At 38.1% G+C, this 23,872-nt stretch overlaps 1 non-coding gene across 1 annotated transcript; it reads left to right on the top strand.

Moving 5' to 3' along the window:
- Positions 1 to 2,641: 2,641 nt before the first annotated feature.
- On the top strand, positions 2,642 to 2,749 carry LOC138804725 (U6 spliceosomal RNA). Its single transcript, XR_011365322.1, has one exon. It is a non-coding gene; the product is annotated as a U6 spliceosomal RNA (small nuclear RNA).
- The last annotated feature ends 21,123 nt before the right edge of the window (positions 2,750 to 23,872 follow it).

The raw sequence follows: 23,872 nt of genomic DNA, 5'->3' as shown, positions 1-23,872 counted from the left end.
AAAAAAAAAAAAAAGACATGGCAATACCTAATTTGAAGAAAGAAATTCAACAAACAGCAATTTGAACTAGAATTCATGCCAAGTGAAATTAATGTTACAGAACAGAATAAGACTGTAAACACCTTAGATCCTCCAATGATATGAAAGAAAGCTATATGACAGGGAAAAAGAAAGAACAAAATTATATAAATAAAAGCAAGCAGAAACTTTAAAAAAGGACCGGTGGATATGGAAAATAAGTAATTAGAAATATTTTTAAATAAAAATGTGATAAATGAAGAAAAATGATCAATAAAATAGTTTTCATATATTTTATTATCTTTAAGTAGTTGTATAAAAGAGCTGCCATTTAACAAAGTAGTTATTGAATATAATGCATCTTGATCAATGTCACCCCTTTCAACATTCTCCCTATCCTCCTAACCCCACTGTTCCCCTCCGTTTTCTTAATTTAGTAGGCATTGAAGTTTATGACTGCATCTCCCCACTTCCTCTCTTTATGAATTTTCCCCCTTTCCCTGATCCCTCTTTTATGAACAGCTATTTCCTGGCTTTATTTTGTTGAACTGTTAACTAGCCTTCCTAAGGAATTACAGAGTCTCCCCTGAATCTACCATATTTCAGTTAATACATTTGTGTACACTTGTACACCATCCGAAGTGTTTACTTATAGTCTTATAAGTTAATTCTAGCTTCTACTTATGAGAGAAAACATGCACCCTTTGTCTCTCTAGGCCTGACTTATTTCTGGGAATGACTTACTTTCCAAGTCCTTCCATTTTCTTGCAAATGAGGGGCATCTGGGCTGATTCCATACCTTGGCTATGGTGAATCATTTTGCAATGAACAAGGTTATTCAAGTGGCTTTACTATATCCTAGTTTATAATCTTTTAGATAAATATCCGAATGGAATTGCTGGCCCATAGGATTGTTCTATGTTTAGTTTTTGAGGAACTTCCATACTGCTTCTAAAGAGATTGAACAAGTTTCAATTCCCACCAACAGTGTCCTATTTTTTTTTTCTTTTCACGCAGTATCTGTTATTGTTTGTATTCTTGTTGATGGCCATCCTAACTGGGTAAAATGGAATCTCCATGTTGTCTCGATTTGCATTTCTCTTATGGGCAGAGAAGTTGAGCATTTCTTCATGTGTCTGTTGGCCATTTTTACTTACCCTTCTGAGAAGTCTCTATTCAGCTCATTTGCCCATTTATATCTAATTGATTTAACTATATTTAATTGATTCTTTGAGGGTTTAGTTTCTTAAACTCACTGTATATTCTGGATATTAGGCCATTGCGTAACTGGCAAAAATCTCTCATTCTGCAAGCTGCCTTTTTGGCTTGTCAGCTGTGTCTATGCCATGCAAGCCTTTTTAGTTTGATGCATTTATCAAGTCTTCTTTGATTTGCTGAGCCACTGGAGCTTTACTCAGAAAGTCATTGTAAAAGAACAAATTAGTGAATCAGACAGTATTCTGAGGACTCACTAAAGCACAATAATAAAAACAGGAAAATAAACTACATACATGTGTATACATATATATTTACATATATGTATGTGACTATGTATATAATAGAGTAAAAAAAAGAGATGATAAAAAATTTGAAAATAGCAGTGTATATGTAAAAGGAATTTCTCAGACTAGAGGGAAGTATAGGTACTCTTTTTTTGTTGTTTTTGCTTTTGTTTTTGTTTTTTGTTTTTTGTCAGTTATGGGGCTTGAACTCAGGGCCTGGGTGCTGTCCTTGAGCTTTGTCATTTAAGGCTAGCACTCTACCACTTAAGCCACAGCTCCACTTCTAGTCTTCTGGTGGTTAAGTCTCATGGACTTTCCTGCCCGGGCTGGCTTTGAACTGCTATCCTCAGATCTCAGCCACCTGACTAACTAGGATTACAGGCATAAGCCACTTGTGCCTGGCTCTAAGCACTCATTTTTGATAAAGCAGTAGTTAAGAGTGGTTTCCTAGAATTGTAGAAAGCACATGTCCTCATACTAACAAGATCTTCAACTCCTGAACAGGACAAATAAAAATAAGTTTATAATACACTACATCAGATTAAAACTTTAGTTGACTTAGGAAAGAAGAGAAAATTCTTAAAAGCTACCCAAAAAAGGTCACTTAAAAGAATTATTGAGATGAATAGCAGATTTTTTTTCTGCAGAAAAATATTTTAGAAGATGTAAAAATCTTTAAAGCACGGAGAATAACTCCCAGTCCTGCTTTTGTTGTTTTGCTTTGCTTTACTTCGTTTTGTTCTTCACAATATCCCAAATAGCCAAATGACGGGAGAGCTCAGGCTTCAGCTCTTAGATGTCTGCTTTGCTTTAGCTCTCTTCCCTCTCTCATAAGTCCAGCCTTACATTTTACCTGGCATCCATACGTTCAAGAATTTTGTTTATTGCCTGGTGCTGCACAGCAAACCATGCACAAGTTTAGTGCCTAGAAAATCTACTTTTAACTGTTGTTCTATTTTAAGGGATCGACAGGCTCAGCTGGTCAGCTGTGCTTTAGAATCTCTCACATGGTTGGAGTGTGTCTATGGCTGAGGCTGAAGACTTATTCATTAATGGGTTTGGTGCCTGGGTTAAATGGCTGGAGCACGTATGAGCTTTTCTGTTTCTAGAAAGGGTTTTGAGTGTTCACTTTGGCAGCACATATACTAAAATTGGAACAATATAGAGAAGAATAGCATGGCCCCCGCACAAAGGATAACACACAAGATCGTGAACCGGTCCATAATAATAAAAAAAAGAGAATGAAAGAAAGAAAAAAGAAAGGATTTTGACTTCTAGATCACAGCAGAGTAATTTTTTTTAAAAAATCATTGTAAAGGTGATATACAGAGGGGCTATAGTTACATATGTTAGGTAATGAGTACATTTCATTTTTATCAGTGTCACCTCTTCCCTAATTTCCTCCCAGTATTTTCTCTCCAGAAACTCCTCTTCCACAAGTTGTATAGTTTGTTTTCAAAGTAGTGTCCAGTATCACTGCTGTATTTGTTCACTCTTTGACCCACCATTTCTGTGTTCCCCTTTATCCTTCCCAAAACAGATAAACTTCCATACAGGAAAGAAATAAAAAAAATCCATAAAGGAGAGGATTAAAAAAAGTAAACTAACATTTCTAGGAGTTCATCTCAATAAACATCATTTTATATGATCATCCATACATTGCTATTGAGCCTTTGTGATCCTCTCCTAAGAATATTCTCCTTGATAAGAAATGTACTCATTATCTTGCCCATGTAATTGTAACCCCTCTGGACAGTATGTTCACAATAAAAAAAATTTAAAAAGTATATTCTCCTTTAGTTTCGCTGTGTGAATGTTTAGAGTCCTGTTGTTTATCATGTCAAAGTGTAATTTTTTTTTGTCTTTTACCATCCATTGTGTTTACTTGTAGATTTATAGGCACATTCTAATGTAACCTATGTTTCTTTGGGTCTGGCTTACTTTGCTTAATATATCTTTTTTTCAAATATTTCCATTTTCTTCTGACTGGGGCAATGTCATTCTTTCTGATGGAAGCATAGAATTTCATTGTATATATAGACCACATTTTCTTTTTTTTTTCTCTTCTTTTTTGTCGGTAGTGGGGCCTGAACTCTGGACCTGGGCACTGTCCCTCAGCTCTTCAGCTCAAGGCTAGTGTTCTACCACTTGAGCCACAGCATCACTTCCAGCTTTTTCTGCTTATGTGGTGTTAAGGAATCGAACCCAACCTCATGCATGCAAGGCAAGCACTCTACCATTGAGCCACTTTCCCAGCCTCAAGACCACATTTTCTTGATCCATTCATCCACTGACAGGCATCTGGTTATCTGATGGTAGCAAGGTAATCATATGGCAACAGATAGTCTTACCTGGTTGCTGGTGCTCAGTGAATATTCAAAACAGGCAAAAGTTGCAAGAAGTTTTATAACTTTGTCATGAAAGTATCTTCTGCCATGTACTATAAGTAAACAAGTCACTAAGTCTTAGAATATATTTTCAACACAGTCTCTAGAGTTATTTTTTTTTGTGAAAATACCATACAGAGGGGTTACAATTACATGGGCAAGGTAATGACTGCATTTCTTATCAAGCATTGTTGCCTCCTCCTTTGTTTCCCCTTAACATCCCTTCCCACCTCCCCCCAATCCCCCCTTACCACCACCTCCCCCCACCTCCCGCATGCCAAAATTGTAAAGTTCATTTTCCACATAAGATCTTGTACATCTCATTGGTGCAATGGGTCCACCTATTTAAACAATTTGTTTTTTCCCTTCCCCTCCACAAATTATACCAACATCAAATACAATGAAAACAGGGGTTATACTGTGGGGGAGGGACATACAAAGCAACAAAGAAATATCTTATAAATATGTTAGACACAATAGCAAGAAAGAAAGAACATTTGAGTCCTTATTGAATCATGTCACTTCTTTGCCCTAAATCCTAAGTGGCTTCCCATATCATAGAATAAAGACCAAAGTCCTTTCATTGAACAACAGGAAATTATATATGCTGGCTTTTGTTCTTCTCTGATCTCATCTCAAACAATGCTTCCCAACGAGGTTCCTCTGATTTCACCTTGCATTAGCTATAGTACTTTTCTTGATATTCCTTGAAAATATCAGATATCAGGTGCCCTTCCTTCTGAAGCCTTTGCACTTGGACCTTTATTTAGCCTCCTGTTTCAGCAGATACATCCAGATAAATCCATCCTGCTCCCTCTCATCAGGGCTGTGCTGAAGCTCCACCTTTACAGTGAATCTCCTTTGCAAAGCTGCTCGCCTTCCACTTTGTATTTTACCAAAATATTTTTGTCAATTATGTGTGCTATTCACTGATTGGCTAGGAAGATTCACATTCCAATATTCAGGAGGAACCAGAACACAGAAAAAGAGTAATAGAGAGAAAGCATAATGTGGCATTGTAGTAATTCCTAGGACTCAGGAGACTAGAGCACTAGGCCTGCAGATTTTAAACCAGTTTGAGTTACATAGTGATGCTCTGTTTCAAACAGCAGGAGAACAATTCATACGCATATAAATAAATGTGATTGACAAACATATATTTTTTTTAGTCATGGGCTTGAACTTTGGACCTGAGTGCTGTCCCTCAGCTTTTCAGCTTAAGGCTAGTACTCTACCACTTTGAGCCACAGCACCACTTCCAGTATTCTGGTGGTTAATTGGAGATAAAAAGTCTCACAGACTTTCCTGCCAAGGCTGGCTTTGAACCCTGATCCTCAGATCTCAGACTCCTCAGTGGCTAGGATTAGAGGCATGAGCCACAAACATCCAACAACAAATGCATTTTTTAATCCAACTTTATATCCAAGACATATGCCTAACCAAAGGCCACACAGAAATGTTGAAAATGATTGTGTGGATATATACCAGCTACTCAGTAGGCTATGATGTGAGGTCCTTGATTCAAAGCCAGCTCAGGCAGGAAAGCCTCTGACCTCCAATTAACTACCAAAAAGTGGAGCTGTGACTCACATGCTAGAGCACTGGCCTTGAGCACAAAAGCTCAGGTACAATACCCAGGCCCTGAGTTCAAGCCCCAGGACTGGCACACGCATTACCCACCCACATCCACACACACACAAAGTAAAAAAGTAAGAGAGAATGTGAATTTACTAATTATTCATTTTGAAATGCTACTAAAGTAGCAATGAGTAGTTTTTAGGTTTAGACTTAGAGAAACAAAGACAATGATGGTAAAGGAGACATTAACTATAATATAAATGGATTCTTGGTAATTGAGTAGTGCTGAAAGCAAAAAAAAAAAAAAAGAACATGATTTATACTACAGACTCAAAGGCATAGGATTTGATGGCCCCAGGGATTTCTGGAGTGGGGTAAAATAATGAAAATCATACTGCAAATAGAAAGACTGTCTGAGTGTGTTTAAGGAGAAGTCCCCCAGGTCCCTCTGTGAAGTTGCTCTGAGGATTTTATAAGCAATATATGCAAAGTGTCAGGCACTGAGTAAGCATTCTGCACATGTTTGCTATGACTTCATGGTGAATGGTAATATATAACTTCATTCTTAAAGTGAAGTAGCAACACAAATATACTATAGATCTGGAGACTAGTAGTAAACATACCATCTAAATTAGTTTAAAGTTGTTTCATATTAGTTAAGAAAATTAGTGCTGGTAGTTTTTTTAGGACAATCTTTATAGAATATAAGGGGAGAAGAGGGAAGGAGGAGGGGGAGGGGAGAGGGGAAAGGAAGTTCACAGGGAGAGGAAGGAGAGAGGAGGGAGGAAAGGAGTGGTGAAAGGAGTGGAATGGGGAGGAGAGGAAAGGAGGGAAGGGAAGCAGGGAGGGAGGAGAGGAGAGGAGAGGGGGAAAGGAGTGGAGAGAGGGGAGAGGCGGGGAGGGGAGGCAATCCAAGAGAATTTGAAAAAACTGAGGTTGAACTTGCTCTACCAGATATTAAAAATAATTCTAAATTATGATAATGAGATTGTGATACATTGATACAACAGTGGACAAACAGACCAAAAGGCACAATACAGAGAACATGCAGGTGAAAACCACAGCACTGTGAAACAGAAGGCAGGGCTGGGATAGCTAAGATCTGGAACCAACCCAGATGCCCCTCAGCAGATGAATGGATCAAGAAAATGTGGCATAGATACACAATGGAATTCTATGCCTCCATCAGAAAGAATGACATTGCCCAATTTGTTAGGAAATGGAAAGACTTGGAAAAAATTATATTAAGTGAAGTAAGCCAGGCCAAAGAAACATAGATCCCATGGTTTCCCTTATTTGCAATATCTAGTATATGTCTGAGTCAAGCAGAAAAGATCAGATAAGTTGATGTTAGGGAAATTAACCCTAAGATAAGGATTCAAGTGTTTTTTTCTTTCAGGCAATTGGTTCTAACATATTTATAAGATGATTTCTTTGTTGCTTTGTATGTCCCTCCCCCACGGTATAACCCCTGCTTTCACTGTATTTGATGTTGGTATAATTTGTGGAGGGGAAAACAAATCGTTTAAATAGGGATACAGGTGGACCCATTGCAACAATGAGATGTACAATCGTTATGTGGAAAAAAACGAACTTTACAACTGTGGCGGGGGAGGGGGGAAGGAGGGAGGGGAGGAGGGGGCAGGGGGGAGATGGGAAGGGATGAGAAGGGGAAACAAAGGAAGAGGCAACAATGCTTGATAAGAAATGTACCCATTATCTTGTCCATGTAATTGTAACCCATCTGTATGGTATTTTCACAATTAAAAAAAAAAAAAAAAAGAAAGCAGGGCTGGGAATGTGGCTTAGTGGTAGAGTGCTTGCCTAGCATGCATGAGGCCCTGGGTTTAATTCCTCAGTACCACATAAGCAGAAAAAGCTAAAAGTGGCTCTGTGGCTCAAGTGGAAGAGTGCTATCCTCGAGAACAGAGAGGCTCCAAGTCAGTGCCCAGGCCCTGAATTCAAGCTCCAGGACCAGCAAACAAACAAACAACAACAACAACAACAAATAAAACAGAAGGCAACACTGTCCTATTCAATGTATGGTCTGAATTAGTTTATTTAATATTTTAATTGAATTAGATCTCTACACAGAACTACTCTAAATTGTTTAAAGACTACATATAAAAAATAAAACAAAATTCTATAAGAAAAATGTGATTTGTGGTAGAGGTTTTTAAACAAGATTTTTTTTTTCATTTTGAGACAATATCTCAATCAGACAAGATTTTTTTTAAAAAAGTCTGAGACAATATCTCAATCAGTTGCCCATGCTGGTCTTTATCAAAAGTTCAAGAATATTCAAAATTAATTTTGAAAAGTGCAACAGTAAAAATAAAGAGAAAAACCCAGCAAAAGAAGAAACAAAAATAGCTATCAAGTACATGAATAATTGTTTGATTCTAACCAGTAATCAGGCAAATGCAAATGAAAACAATAACAACATAACATTCATACTCATCCAATTGGTGAAATTTCAGAGTTGGCCAATTCTGGGAACCAGTGAGAAGAGCAAGCAACAAGAATTCTTAGCACTGCAGATGGGAGTGTGAATTTGAACAGCTACTTTGGAAGGCAATTGAACAGTATGTAGGAAATGACAATGAACAGACTTCACTACCCAGCAGTTGCATTCTAGATAAATATGGTCAGAAAATCCTTCTTGTTTATTATCCAGGCCAATTTACATTCCCGTAACCCTCCAATCTAAATTTAAAGGAGGTTCCAATTCCTCTACTCCAAAATACAACAACATCCATAATAATACTTTCTCAACCATTAAAATTCCCTAAGATTATACCTTTGTCCAACAGTATAAATGTTGCTACTGTCAATTCTGTTTACAAATAACAGTGTTCCTTTCCAACATAGATTCTTGGTACAATAAGAACCTATTGTCATTAGAAGGAATAAAAATGGAAGTTACCTTTTAGTCCAACTGCATTTATAAAGAAGTCTCAAAATCATTAGCAAGAGCTGTAAGACCTTCTGTGCTTTCTCATGGGTATGTCTCTCCTGCAGCACCTTGCTCCATTCTTCCAAGCTCTCTATTCCAGTCACAATGAGCCTCACCTTGCCCACTGAATGCCCCATGCCTCTCTCCTCTTGCTGCTCCCTCTGATGCACATCTGTCTTCCCTATCTCTTTGTCTCGCTCATTCATGATCAACTTAGAAATGGTATTTATTGGGACCTGGTATTTTTTTCTTTGTGCCAGTATTGGGGTTGAACTCTGGGGACCCATGCTCTCACTTGGATTTTTCAATCATGGTTGACATTCTACCATTTGAGCCATACCTCCACTTCCAGGTTTTTGATCATTAATTGGATATAAGATTCTCTTGGATTTATCTGCCTGGGCTGACCCCAAACTGTGATCATCAGACCTCAGCCTCCTGAGTAGCTAGAATTATAGGAATAAATCACCAATGCCCAATAGCAAACAATAAATCTGGTTTTGTTTTTGTTTTTGTGCCAGTCATGGGACTTGAACTCAGAGCCTGGATGTTGTCCCTGAACTTTTTGCTTAAGGCTGTCACTCTACCACTTGAGTCAAAGCTGCACTTCCAGCTTTTTGCTGGAGATAAGAATTTCATGGACTTTCTTGCCTGGGCTGGCTTTGAACCACAATCCTCAGATCTCAGTCTCCTGAGTAGCTAGAATTACAGCAGGTACTGTATTCTTTCCTTTGACATTGACTGGTTCATATTCCGATGATTTGTCCTGTTTGCCCATTTGTCTTTAGGAGCTGATTTTAGTATAATGTCCTGCACAATCAGGCCAGAAATAAGAAGCTATATTCAATCCCAAAGGGATTGGCAGCCTGGAAAGGCAGATCAAAGGTTGACATCAAGATGCCAGGGCACCAGGCTCAGGATCAATAGTGTGTGCCACTTTTGAGACAGTGTTCATCACTCCCAAAGCATGACATGAATGGGAATGTGAAAAAGAATGCTCTGTCAAGGCAAGGCCATCTCGAGGCCATCAGTGGTTCTTTTAGAGACAGATGTCTTTTTCTTAGGCCTGCTACAAATAGAAGAAATGTTTTTGAAACAATCTGCAATGCAAACAGCTAAAACACTCTTGATTGGATCGTCTTTAGTGATTTAGCTGACCAGGTCATATTATGGCATAGTTACAGAATCTGTGCAAAGTACCTCTAGAATAGATAGCATCTCACACCTCTGATACCAGCCCCCCCCTTTGCATAGCACTGGCCAACTTGCCAACTCTGAGGCAAGTTCTCAGAACAGCACCATTGTACCTGTTACTCCTGGCAAACCACAAGTTCTCAGACTAGAGTATGTCTTAGACTGTCTCTGCTTTGTCCTGTAGCCAGCTGTGATCTAGGATTGAACATGCCTGACCAGGCATGGGTAAAAGATAGTGAGACACGCAAATGCTATATCCCTAGAGCACTGACACCCAGTCTTTCCTGGATGGCTGTTGAAAGCTTTAGGGGGCTGCTATTTGATTGTGGCACACCAGACTTCAGGCAGCTTTGATGTCAATAGCAGCTGACTCCTTCTGAGATCACCGATTTTAAATGGGGCCAGCTTCTCAAAACTTGACATATGTACCATGAGACAAAAAAAAAGCTACACCATGCTTCCATCCCTCATCATTTCATTATGAAAACCAAAACCTAAGAATTCTATAAAGTATAACTCTCCTGTAACCAGAACTCAGGATGTGAGGTACAAAATCTGGAAGTTACATTCTGCAACAGAAGAACATCCACTCAAAGATCTAGCATCCTGGGAAGAACTGACACCCATTAGAATGTGGCTATTAAGCCTTATGGCTTTATACCAAGCAAGAGAAAGGATATGGGAGCATCTCAGAATAGTACAACAGGAAAACACAGACAAGGTACCAGATATGTCTGACCATTTGCAGTAAAAACACCTGTTCGGAAATCATGAAGGCCTCAGAAACTCTACCAAGCACTTTACCCAGTGTGTCTTGCAACTTCCCATAAAGATTGTTAATCACCAAAGCTCTTATAGGGCCTGTGAGTGGCATCATCATTCATCATCTGTCAGAGGCCAAGCCACTAAAGATTACTTGGATCAGGTTGGAGATCCAGGTTGTTTTAAATAGCAGACAGGAGGTGAAATAGTAATGCCTTCTCCTTTTAATTTTTCTGTGTTTTTTGCCAGAAAAGGACTCACACCAGGCTTTGGTTTCCATATGATACTAGAAGCTGAAATGACTAGGTGCATTGAAATTAAACAGATCTAGAAATGGAGTTATAGCACTACCATGAAAAGCACATCTGAATAGAACTGGCAAAGCCAAAGCAGACAGTGCCCTCATGTGGTGAAAAAAGTTACTCAAAGAATACAAATTCAAATTTATTTAAAGAACACAAATACAGAATTCCAAAAATATGTAAGAAGTGAGTTATACTCCACCAAGGAGAGCTGGCTGACAAACATTCACCAACCAAGAGGGCTAAGATTCTGGTGCCAGATTCTACAAGAGACATTATGTGCAAAGAACAATGCTTAACTGTATCCTACTAGTTCAAAAGTCAAGAAGCAGTCTAGGGTTCAACCAAACTAGTAACTTATTTTCTATTTTTAATAGGAAAAAATCAACTTTCCCTGCCCTCCATTAAATACAGGTGATTGTTTTTACAAAAATAGCTTGGAGGGATATTTAATTATTGATACTCCCTGAGAGACTGCTGATTTCCACTAGGTCCTAAAACTTAAGACATCATCAAGTACAGAGTAGCATCATTTTATAAAATCACTAGTGATTTTCTGTCTTGGATTAGTAGAAACAATGATTTGGAGGATACACTGAGCACTGAGTCAGATTCTTGCTCAATCCCCTGCACATGGTACCCCTAATGTGGATGAGAAGACCTCTGTGGGAGGAGAAACAACGTTGAATGTGAGAGGCCTAAAAGTCTACTGGAATCTGCCCTGTATCTCTGCAGCTCTGTAACACTTTCCAGGCACCTGGCAGAGCACTGCCATCCAGGTAAGCACGGGAAACTGCACACCCTACAAAGCAGGGCTTTCACCAGGAAGCTAGATTGAAATGTTCACCCACATGCGGACTCTTATTATCTACTCTCCCTCTTACTACTAGTAAGTTTGCCCTCCGCCTCAGTGCTTCCTTGCTTTCTCCGGACCTGAGTTCTCTGTCCGGGACCCTCTTGGGATCTCGCTTCCTTCTGCCTCGGTAGACTGCACTGCTGCTGGTTCCCCGACCACGAACGCATCCCATCAATGACATTTTGCTCCCTACAGTGCTGGAGAAACAATCTCGTGGCCCTGGTGTGGACATCATTTCAGGCTGTGGTGTTCAGCTTACAGTCTTTCCAGGACTTCTTAAGAATCATAGACTGTGCTTGGCCAGTTTAGCTGTTCGCAAACTTTCTCATTTTCCCGAAGTTGATATTCTCGACCACCATTCCCTACACACTTTCTGCATGTCACCTCACCTTTTCCTTCAGAAAGAAAAACTAAAATAGAAGCCATGGCAGAGGAATTCTCTCTCAGCTTCTAGGAGGGCAGCACCAAAAGGAAGTGTTTTGAAAGGTTAGAGTATTTGAGGCAGAGACCATTTGTTGCTTGTTTCAGAGCAGAGCAACACGTGATGCTAAACCACCTCGTTGTGTGCCTTTATAAGACTTGTAAATCCTTAGCTTGGGGCTCTCCTCCTGGGCTCCGCTGTGTCGGAGTGTAGGAGGCCCGAGCTGCAGCCCGTTTAAATAAAACAGCTGTAGAGTCTGACTCTCCGTGGTCTTCTTGAGGGGGTCCTGCGACCTTGGCATAACAGTTTAAACCCACATCATCATATATCTTTTCTTATTCCAGTGAAAAAGTTGCCCTTTTCCCTTTCTTCTTTTTTTTCACTGCACCTTTATCTCCATAGAATAGGGGTACTAATACTGATCTCAGCTGTAGTAAAGAAATTATGTGATAAATTAAAGATATATATGCCCATTGGCACACTGTCCACTATAGCCAAGATATGGAAACAACCCCACCATAGATGACTAGATCCAGAAAATGTGATACCTATATGCAATGGTATTTTACACAGACATTAGAAAGAATAAAACAATGTCATTTGCAGGGAAAGAGACGTTAAATGAGGTAAGCCAAGATCAGAGAGACAAATGGCACATCTTCTGCCTGATACGTGGAAGTTAGCTCTAAACACACAGGGATATGACAAATTACACAGGATTCTAGATACTCACACACAGTGAGACCAAAAGAGGATAATTTTAGGAGAGAATCACAAAGGTGCAATACCCCAGTGCCTCCTCATATGTGTATAAAATATTATACATACTGAAACAAACTCCAAAGATATGGAAACAAAGGACTTTTTTCTTCATTTTTTTTATTTTTCTGATGATGCTATATTCTTTACCTTATATATGGTATACTCGTACACACATCTGTGGGAGGTTAGGGGGAGGGCATAGAATCAGAGGAAAAGGTGAAAAGGTGCAGCAGTGGAACACACTGGACACTGATGAAATTGAACTCTGCAACTCGTGCATGGAGAGGGGAGGGAGGGAATGGGAGAGAATGAGGGAACAGATGACATTATGCAAAAGGAAATGAATGTACTTATTACCTGACATATGTAAAGGTAATCCTGCTGTATATCACCTCTAAAACAATAAAGTAGAATAAAATTATCTTTATTGAGATATAATCCACATACAATACATATACATAAATGATTTTTTTTGTTTTTTTGTTTTTTATTGTGAAAATACAGGGCAAGGTAATGAGTACATTTCTTGTCAAGCACTGTTGCCTCCTTCTTTGTGTATGGACAAAGTGTTATAATTTTTCACCTGGCCCACCAAAAGGAACTTCGCATCCATTGGCAGTCACATTCCATTTCCCCTCCTCTCTCCCCACGGCTCCTGGTAACATCTAAAGAATTTTCTGTTATTTTAGATTTGCCTCAACACTTCATATAAATGGGATATACACTCCGTGTCCTTCAGTGATTGGCTTCTTTCACTTAGCATGGTGTTTTCAAATTTTAACTAGAAATACTTTTAAACCATGTTTGCTACTGTTTGCAATGAGCATTTCCTGGGTTACTTTTCCATGCTTCTAGGATTTCAATAAGTATTGTCTCTGTGCTGTATGCTAGACTCTTCTCTTTCATCTCTGTCTTGTCATATAAACATTCTCAAGCCTATGTGAAATCTGTCCTCCCCCCTCTATCAGATTTAAAAGCTACGATATGGGTTTCTGCCCCATTTTCCTATTAATGCTTAATGATTAATATAGCCTGGAGGAAGAGAAGTAGTCACAGGACTTCATTTCTTAGAATTGCCACCGAACTAAGATAGACAGCTGGTGTGTATTATATTGAGTTGACTCGTCTATGAAATGGCTAACGTTACCAATTTTGGCTTATACAAGTGGCAACTTCAAATCAACCAATCTGTCAATACCCTCCAGCCACAGACTCACGGCCAGAACACACCCACTGTTGTGGAGGTTGGGTTTATTGCTCATTGCAATGAGAAAGAACACACAGCACTGGGAACTGCGGGATGCCGCAGTGGGAAGATGTTAGCAAACATTGTCGTGTTTGAATTTGTCTTAAGATGATTGATGAAGGAAGTTAAGGAAGCAGGCTTTTGCTCAGAATCAGATGCAGTCAAGTAACAGAAGCAATTCTGTCCCTGGGTATCTTCATACATCTCACCTGGCAGGTAAGGGTATGAAGACTTAAGAGTTTTAAGTTAACATTGTAATTGACAAAGCAGCAGCAGTCATCCCAATCAGCCAGGATAAATGAAAGATGATTGTCTTGTGATTTAGACAATGCTCATAGATGTGATTATTCAGCCGTCTTGGGTTGTGTCTTGATCCATGGTGGCCACTGGATGGCCTTGTTTGTTCTGGTGTTCTGTGAATCTGCTTATGTTTATCACAGTCTGGCTGTGTAGCCCATGCCTGACAGTAGATGACTTGATATCAAGCCAGCTGCCCATCAAACATCACTTTTTTTTCCTCAGTCCCCTTCTGTTTCAATGGCAGATGATATCTAGACCTTCAGATTTATTGGAAGTTTGATGATCTTCTTATCTTTAAGAATAATATCCAGAGAACAGTCTATACTTGGATAGACTCTGCCCTGGGATGAGTTGGTCAATTATCTGCCATGGCAAGGGCTGTTCTGAAATATTGAGAACTTTAGAGAGGATGCAAAAAAGGCAATAAGCTAAAAAGAAAAAAAAAAGATTATCCCTTCCCCTTTGCAATAAGTCTCAAAGCCAGGAGCCTAAAAGATAAAAACCCAGATAATGATAATACATCTCCAAATCCACGTTAGTCTATTTTAGACAGTCAGGTAGATTTTCATTTTAGCTTATTCATGGATTCTTCTACTTGCCCTCTAGTATATAATCATATCAAGAAGGGATTATGACAGCATCCGTTTTTCCTTGGCTTGTCCAGAAAATTTCAAAAGCTGTATGACTAGTCATGACAGTTCCTGTTATTCAGTTTCAGTTTAAACCAGATTCCAGAGATTCATTTATATAATTTGTAAGGTCCTCTAGGTCTTCAAGTACGAGTTTTTAGACATTTTAGACATTTCTGGCTTCTTTGTTTACTGTGTAAATCATTTAGAATGCATAAAGAGAAAATTAATTTTTGTTTACAGGGAATTTTCTCAAGTTCTTGCCTCTTTGTGGAATGCACTGGCATTCTTTTCAAGGAAATGCGGTGTGCTGCTACTTTTAAATATTGGGAACTCTCTAACAATTTTCCTGAATGCATATGGTAATTTGGCATGAAGCAGTTCTGCTATAAAAGCTGGGCTTGAATCTAAGGAAGCCTTTACTTAGAGATGAGGAAGCACATTTAAAATGACATCGTGTGACTACAACCAGCGAAAATCACACTGTGGGAAATATCTTTGGTTTTTAATATATTGCAAGAATGCAAGAGGGAAAAAGCAAGAGAAACAGAGAGAGATAGACATTACAGAAACAGATTATTATGGATTAAAAAAAAAGCTTAAAAAGTCTATCAACCTCATTTATATCCTGATTCAAACACACTAAAAACATATGATTATGGGAAAATGATAAATGTAAACACTAATTTGATATTTTCTGATTTGAAGATTATTATTTTTGTGTGATAATCATATGATCATGTTATTTTAAGTAGCCCTGTGCCTTATTAATTATAAATATGATCTCTATGTATGCCTGAGTTAGAGTATCTGTGACTTACATATTAAATATACTACCTGTGATTTATGAATTAAATGTAATATCTGTGGTTTATATATTAAGTATAAGATCTGTAAGTGTAAGTCATGTATTAAATATAATATCTATGATTCATCTCAAAGTAATGTGTGAAGAGAGGATTGGATGGGAGCTAAGACTAATCACATTGTCTGTGAGAGGCGAATTATCAAAGCTGAGTGGTGAGAGTCCACTTACCTGTTTTATAAGTGTTTTCTATGATACAATTTTTAAGTCACATGTATCAGTTATGCCAGGCATGGGGTTTCGTTGTGACATAGCCACTCATGTATACAATGCATTCCAATCAGTCTCACCTCCTCTCTCATTCTCCCTTCCCCCTTCCCCTCTCCATGGTATAATTTTTTTTTGAAACTTGGCTGTGATTTATTTCTACAAATAGGGATCCCCAACAGTAATGGATATAAATACAGTTTTTTATTATAAATTCATAACCATTTTAAATGTATTTTATTTTATCATAAGGGTGATATCAGAGGGGTTACAGTTACCTAAGGAAGGTAATGAGTATATTTCTTGTTGAACAGAATTGCCTTCTTCTCATTTTCTCCTACTTCCTCTCCTCCCCAAATCTCTCCCCCCCCACAAGTTGTAAGGTTCATTTCCAACCTAGTTTCTTGTGAGTATCACTGTTGCATTGGTTCACACTTTGTCCTTTGTCTCACCATTTTGTTATTTCCCTTTCCTTCTCCAAATCAGATAAACATATATGTAAGCCACAGGGTACCAAAATCAAAAACAGTGACAACAGAGGATAAACCAAAGGGGGTGGGGATGAAAGATAAAGAAATAACTTCATACAGTACATTAAAAAACAAAAACAACAAAACAGAAAAAATTCCTGTTTCCATATTTTGGAGTTCATTTCAATTAGCATCATTTTATCTGGTCATATGTACATAGCTATTGAGTTATTGTGATCGACATATACTAATTATTACAAGTGAGAGGAAGAAGGTATAATTTTAATCACTCTGGTTTAACTGAATAACCATATGAATAAAAGTAAATTTGACTGACAATTCACCTGTGTCCATCAACTTTCCACACGGTAACAATACCTAATATAAATCAACCTTAAACAGAGCCAAGCAAGAGCTTACCACTCAAGTAAGAAATGAGTTTTGCTCCTTTAGTTTAGCTATTTTTCAGATAGGAACTCAGGTTTTGTCCAGGGACAGCCTCCTACTTCTTTGTGTAGCTGGCACACCACTCCACCCAGCCTGGTGATCTGTTTCAATCTGTGTTTTATTACTTGCTAGCTCAAACACTACTAGATCTGAGCTCTCTCTCTCTCTCTCTCTCTCTCTCTCTCTCTCTCTCTCTCTCTCTCTCTCTCTCTCTCTCTCTCTCTCTCTCTCTCTCTCTCTCTCTCTCTCTCTCACATCTCTCCCTCCCACCCTCCAAGTCCTTTCTCTCTTTTTCTTTCTCTTTCTCCTCTTCTTTCCTCTCTTTCTGTATCTTTCTCTCTATATCCTTGCCAGCTAAAGAAGGGTAACAACCCACCTTGAGCTAAATTTATGTTTTTGAGGTCTCCTAGTCACTTGGCCTTGTTGCTTTGGGCCTATAGTGGGACACTGCATCCTGGCAGGTGCACGTGGGGGAAGAAGCCCATTCATCTTATGGAAAGGATAAGAGAGGGAGGAAGAGATTGACTGGTACCCCACAATCCCTGGTTAGGGCACACCATCACTAACCTAAAACATCCAACTGGGCTCCACTTCTTAAAAGTTTTCAACACCTGCCAAGAGAATCAAGCTAAGGGTCAACCTTTAACACAGGGGCCTTGAAAGAACATTTAAAATTCAAAGTATAACATTGCTGTGTTCCATAAAAATTGCATTACAAGTGTAGTACAGATCTGTATCTACAACATAATGGCAGAGAGTATCCTCTTGACCTTGGGGTAGGAAAAGATGCTTCAAATAAAGTATAAATGATAATGAAAAGGTTGAATGAATTATATTACATTAACATTAAAGATTAAGAATTTCTCTTCAACAAAGTAAAATCCATTAAGAGAATGAAAACGCAAACCACAAAGTGGGAGAAAACATTAGTAATCCATGTATTAGTCAAAGGTCTCATTCTTAGAATGTAGAGTCACTGTATCATTAAAGAAAAATAGGAAGGAAGGTACTTCCAGCATTATACTTTGGTAATCCTTGCTGGAAAAAAAAAGAAACTAAAAAGTATCACTTCAAAAGACTGTAAGCTGACCCACAGATAAACAATAAATGAGAAATACTTATTTATGAAAAGAATTGTAAACTCATTAGAAAAATGGGCAAGTAGTATGAATGGACAATCACAAAGGAGGAACAGTGGCCAGCCTCTCTCCTCTCTCCATACATATACATATATATGTGTGTGTGTGTGTGTGTGTGTGTGTGTGTGTGTGTGTGTGTGTGTGTGTGTGTGTGTGTGTGTAATTATATATAAATGTACATAGCTTGTTCATATATATAATAATCTGCATTTGTAATCAAGGAAATTCTAGTTCAGAGTATGAGAATATATTCAAAGATGGCTAAAACTAGTGGAACTGATAACAAGTGTTGGCAAAAATAAGAAGCCATGGAAATGTAATATGTTGGTAATGGGAGTGTGACTTTAGGTGACTATTACTTTGGATGCTACACTTTATGATTCAACAATTTTCTTTCCTAAATGTATGCCTAACATGTGTACACATGTTCACCTTAGCATTATTTGTAAGTTATAAAACTAAAAATAAGTGTCAATAACATTAAGACAAACATTAAGACAACAGACTATCATACAAATAAAAACAGATTAAAGTTATACAGAATAATGTGGAAATATAACAGACACATGTTATTAAACTTTTAAAAACTTGTGATCTCTCTCTTTCTCCTTTTCCTCTTTATTTCATTGTCCATATCCCTCTCCACAACTGTACCCCCCGACTTCTGCCAAAGTTGTAAAGTTCATTTTTCAACATAGCATCTTGTACATTTCATTGTTCCAATGGGTCCACCTGTATCCCTATTTAAACAATTTGTTTTTTCCCTTCCCCTCCACAAATTATACCAACATCAAATACAGTGAAAACAGTGGTTATACCATGGGGGAAGGACATACAAAGCAACAAAAAAAATCACCTTATAAATATATTAGAAACGATAGTAAGCAAGAAAAACCATTTGACTCCTTATCGTGGGGTTCATTTCGCCAAACATCAACTTATCTGAACTTTTCTGCTTGTCTCAAACATATACTAGTTATTGCAAATAAGGGAAACCATGAGACCTATGTTTCTTTGGGCCTGGCTTACTTCACTTAATGTAATTTTTTCCAACTCTTTCCATTTCCTAACAAATGGGGCAATGTCATTCTTTCTGATGGAGGCATAGAATTCCATGTGTATATATACCACATTTTCTTGATCCATTTATCTACTGAGGGGCATCTGAGTTGGTTCCATATCTTAGCTATGGTAAATAATGCTGCAATAAACATAGTTGTGCTGGTAGCTTTAGTATCCCCCAACAACAAATCCTCAAAGAAACAACTGCACAATAAATAAGTGGGCTAAACACTTACAGAGAAACTTCTCTGAAGAGGAAAGAAGGATGGCCAATAGACACATGAAGAAATGCTCAACTTCTCTAGCCATAAAAGAAATGCAAATCAAAACAACACTGAGATACCACCTCACCCCAGTTAGAATGGTTATAATCAAGAATTCTAACAACAGATGCTGGAGGGGATGTGGACAGAAGGGAACCCTACTGCATTGTTGGTGGAGTGTAAACTTGTTCAACCACTTTGGAAAGTAGTATTGAGGTTCTTTAAAAGACTCCGTATAGAGCTCCCCTATGACCCCGCAATCCCACTTTTGGGCATTTACCCGAATGATCACAAACAAGAACATATAAAGCTACCAACACAACTATGTTTATTGCAGCATTATTTACACTCTTGTCCTATACTAAACAATTTTGGCAAGTAGCATAACTTCCTGTTTTATTTATACCATGGAGATTCAACAAAGGTACTTCTTCTCACAAGTTCCTGCTTCTGGAAGATAAGGCTGAGAGTTAACTAGACAGAGGAAAATAGGGGGTTAGCTGCTAATTAATGGGCTTAAAAATCTCATTTTTGCAAGATGTATAAGTTCTAGAAATCTGCTATATAATTATCCCTATAATTGACAATATTGTACTATGCACTTGAAATGTGGTTATAAGAGAACTTAACATAATGAAATAAAAAATTATAAGTCACCCAACCCTTACCCTAAAACCCTGTTAATGTCCTGTCTTATTTTTCTTTTTCAGACATTTAAAAGTCTGTGTCCAGATGGCTTTCTCCCTACCACAGTTAATCTTGTTAACTTCACTTTGCCCAATCAATAGTTTTTCTGATAGTCCTTGGGGTACTTGACAGTTAATCAATAGATTAGTCCAGGCACATTAGAATGACAGCTTGAAGATATCTACTTATTCTGCAAGTCAAAATCTATAATTGAGAAAAGTCTCAATATTTTCAGATTCCAACATATCATAAAGTACTTCCAACGATCCATCTCTTAGGGATAAGCTACTGACATCTATTCTTTCAAAGCAGGACCCCATGTGTTTTATGATTTTCGGATCCCAGCACAGTTCCCAAAGGAAAGCAATGTTAAGACTTCCAACATTTTATCTCAGAGAAAATTTGAAATAGGTTTGCTTTAAAATGTATATATATGAGGCTGGGAAGGTGGCTCAGTGGTAGAGTGCTTGCCTTGCATGCTTGAGGCCCTGGGTTCGATTCCTCAGCGCCACATAAGCAGAAAAAGCCGGAAGTGGGGCTGACTCTCAAGTGGTAGAGTGCTGGCCTTGAGCTGAAGAGCTGAGGGACAGCGCCCCGGCTCAGAGTTCAGGCCCCACGACCAACTCAAAAAAAAAAAAAAGTATATATCCATCACTCATAAAAGAATGACAAAAAAAAAAAAATAGCTCTCTTTTTTTTTATGGAGACTATTTCCAGGAGGTTGTTTGAGACAATTTTCACTAGAGGGAGCACAACACCCACCAACAGGACTAGCTAACTAATATGTCACTTTGCTTAGGAGAGAAGTCTGAGGAAATAAGACATCAATTTGCGGACATTAGGAAGTTTTATACATCAATTTTGTTCGATTATTAACTCCCAAGATCTTAAATTACATGAGACAAATAATGCACAGCCAACCAATAAACTAGTATAGTAAATAAGTATGGGATAAGACAAGGAAGAAATATGGCAATCTCCTGGGACATCAACACACTTACTTTATCCCTAAATGAACTGCTCCTTTTAAACAAAACTGGGAGTGAATTCTGTCCTGCCAATAAACCTTTCAAACTGAAACAAACGCCTAAAGCAATTTTGGAGACTGGCAGAGAATCAATGAAAAGATGTTGACAGGTGAGGTGAATAATTTCCACACTTAGATATTTTCAATCTCTGTATGTATGTGTGTATATGTATATACACATTTATATTCTATATATATATATATATATATATATATATATAGTGGTAGAGCTCAGTGGTAGAGCTCTTTCCTTGCAAGCCTGAGGCCCTGGGTTCGATTCCTCAGCACCACATAAGCAAAAAGAACTACTTAGTTTCTAATTTTTAATTATGTAATACCATTTATTTACTACTACAATTCTATAGGTCGTTTATCAGTGGTCAAGTTACTCAGTATTTATTTTTTTTATATCTTTTAAAGGTGATTAGGCTTTCACAGCATCTGCTCTAAGATATTGCTATTTAAAGCATGGTCATCACAGAAACAGCCCTCTCATCACTAAAAGCTTGTTAGAAATAAAGAGTTTCAGGTCCCACCATAAAACTGCTCATCTCACCATATATACATTCACATAATTCCCTGGTGATTGGAAAGGGTTTGCACCCCAGTCCCTGCATTGGCTTGGATTTCAAATATCTCCCCCAAGTCCTGTGTTAAAAGTTTGGTTGCCAGCTTGTGGCAATTCCTCTATGTGCCTTTGCTGCACATCACACCTCCTTTCTCCAGCTTCATCCTCTCCAGGGCTCATCTCTTCTTATCGATGTATTGGGTCATTCCAATATGGTGTATCTGAGCGTTGGAACCTCTAGGATTCACTAGCTTAGAACTCAAGGATACAGTGCTAAAATGGGTTTTTCTGTTGTCAATTGCACTTTTACATTTAAATCTTATACTGTGGATGTTCTGAGAAAACATCCTACATGTGAAAGAAACCATGTGTTATTTGCCAGTCAATTCAACATCACTGCTGAACTCCATGCAAAAGTAACAGTGATCCACCATCAAGATTTATTTTGAATGCTCAGCTGATGAAATTCACTAATCACCACAATAATGAGTTCCTTACATAAGAAGTGTCCAAGCTGTCTTTCAAAAAAAAACCTCTTCTGATCACGTGTATGGTATATAACATATGAACACCGTTATATATTACAGACTGTGATAGACAATTTGCTCCAGGAAAGTTAGAATGAACGTGTGACTTTAAATGAGCATCATTATTCCACAATACTGTGAATTTCCGGAAATTAAGTAATCACTTAATCACAATCAAAAAAAAAAAAAAAAAAGAACCTTGGGGAAGGGAGGGAGGGAGGGGATGGTAGGGAGAAAACAATGGAGGGGGTAACAATGTTCAAGAGGAAGTGTACTCATTACCCCACTCATGTAACTGTAACCCTCTGTATAGAATCTTTACAATAAAAAAATTTAAAAAAAAAAAAAAAACAAAAACAAAAAAAAAAAAAAAAAAAAAAAAAAAAAAAAAAAAAAAAAAACCTCTTGAATCCATTGATGGGTGGTTGAAGCTGGGTTTTCCAGAACAGAGCAGAAGCAACAGACAGCTCCTGAGGCCAATGGCTTTTTGATACCATACACTGCTCAAAATCCCATCAGGGAACAACTCTGCCTAAAAGAAACATAACTGTAAATAAACCTATAGGCGGTCTGGCATGTACAAATGAATCCCTGGACTCCCACTTCTCATCATCAAAATAACAAATAGCTTCTCCCTTTTTCTTTCTATTAAATCCCTACCCACTGCCCAACACCATATGGAGGTGGATCTCCTGCTTTCCTTGCCAATTGGCCAAGTAATCGAGGGTTTTTTGTTGTTTTGTTTTCCAATAACGTCTCCAGCCTTGGTATTGGTTTCTACGAGCCCTTCTTTAGTATCACCAACATCTGTGTTTGGTTCTCTAATTTTAAGTGAGACATAGAACTCATCTGACTTACAAGATGATTAAACAACACTGGGCTATTTATTTTCTTATCCTGACAACAAAAGGTCAATGATGCAGAGATTTTTTTTTTTTGAAAGAGAATTATGTAAGGACATGGGCAGGAAGAAAGGATGACTATTTGGAGGAGACCTAGAATGAGAGAGAACCAAAGGTTTTCAGCCAGACCAGAGAAAGAAAGAAGAAAGAAAGAAAGAAAGAAAGAAAGAAAGAAAGAAAGAAAGAAAGAAAGAAAGAAAGAAAGAAAGAAAGAAAGAAAGAAAGGAAGAAAGAAGGAAAGAAAGGAAGAAAGAAAGAAAGAAAAAGAAAAGGAAGTTCTTTTGCAATAACTCCTTCCATGAAGCCCAGGGGAAGAACCAATCCAGCAAGAGGAATTGAATGGACTGAAAGTCTGTGTGCTTCAGATGCAGGTGGTCATCTAACCTATAACCCAAATTAACAGTAGGGTTTGCCAAGGGAACCAATCACTGCAAATTCACGGTAGAACCTAGAACCTTCTTTTTCTGTCCACAAATCTATCTATCTATCTATCTATCTATCTATCTATCTATCTATCTATCTATCTATCTATCTATGAATGACAGGATCTATGTGGCTCAGGCTAGCCTGAGTGATTCGCTTTTCTTTCCTACCCAAGTTCAAGATTACAGGTGTGAACCAGTGTGCTTTCCTTGGCAACAAATGTATATCTATCGATCTACCTATTATCTATCCATCCATCCATTCTCGCCCCCTCCCCACCACCGTCCATCCATATAGATGGTTGCTCTAGGTCCTAACATTCATTGGCATTAAGATAAAATCACATAATATATATTAACATAGAAAAAGTAA

The sequence above is a fragment of the Dipodomys merriami genome, unplaced genomic scaffold (assembly GCF_024711535.1).
Source record: "Dipodomys merriami isolate MVZ:Mamm:240054 unplaced genomic scaffold, mDipMer1.0.p SCAF_37, whole genome shotgun sequence".
NCBI classification, from domain to species: Eukaryota; Metazoa; Chordata; class Mammalia; order Rodentia; family Heteromyidae; genus Dipodomys; species Dipodomys merriami.
This window is presented reverse-complemented; position numbering and strand designations above follow the sequence as displayed.